Here is a 1,002-nt window from a genome sequence, read left to right as displayed (position 1 = left end):
TTATTTCCTTTACCCTTAAGTTTATTCCTAAGTTTATTTATTATAGCCTATATCTTAGCTATATTAGAATTATTCTTTTTAATTTACCTTATAATAATACTATAGGTTTATTAAGTATAACCTAGTTCTTTATTTAATACTTTAGCGTCTTTTATCTTATTATTAAGGTTATATATAAAAGTAGCTAGAGGCTTCCCCTTACTAAAGCTAAATAAAGTAAGAGTAGTTTATAGTATAGATATCTTATTATTTTACTATTAAGTAAGTATTAAGGTTAACTTACTTAATAGAAGTAATTAAAGTATTATAGTTAGTTTCTAAGTAGTAAGGTTTTTACTAATAGTAAGTAGAGGGAGATACTTAGTAATAGTAATTATTATCTTACTAGTCTATTAATTACTTAGTAATTAGTTATATAGTTAATGTTATAAAGGTAGCTTATATAGCTCTTATTAATTAAATTACTAAGGTTAAATACTAAAAGGTATTTAGAGAATATATTATAAGTTAATTACTAAAGAGCTATAAAAGTCTGTCCTTATGTGTATCTAAGTCTATCTTATATATAAGTCCTAGCTATTCCCTAAACAGTCCTATTAACTAATAGTTATAAGTAATTACTATTCTTATATAAGGTAAGCGCTTAGTAAATACTAGTAAGCGCTTACTTTTATAATTACTAGTAATTACCTTATTATGTAATTACTTCCTTATTTTTATATAACCTATACTATAGTTCTTTTATTCTTAAGGAGTTATCTGTCTATTCCTTATTCTTTATCTATATAAATGTTACTACTGCCTATTATCTGCCTATTAGGTAGGGTAATATAGCTTATAACGTGTTAGGTTATAACACTAAGGCTAAGGCTATTATTAATAGTTTAGTAATAACTATAGTAGTAGTAATTTTTATATAGTATATATATAGTAGCTATATACTAAAAAGTGCTATATTTACTATAGCTAGCTACTAGTAATAAAGTATACTACTAATAAAAG

The sequence above is a fragment of the Colletotrichum graminicola genome, assembly GCF_000149035.1.
Source record: "Colletotrichum graminicola M1.001 genomic scaffold supercont1.49, whole genome shotgun sequence".
In the NCBI taxonomy this organism is placed as follows: Eukaryota; Fungi; Ascomycota; class Sordariomycetes; order Glomerellales; family Glomerellaceae; genus Colletotrichum; species Colletotrichum graminicola.
Note: the sequence above shows the minus strand (reverse complement) of the source record.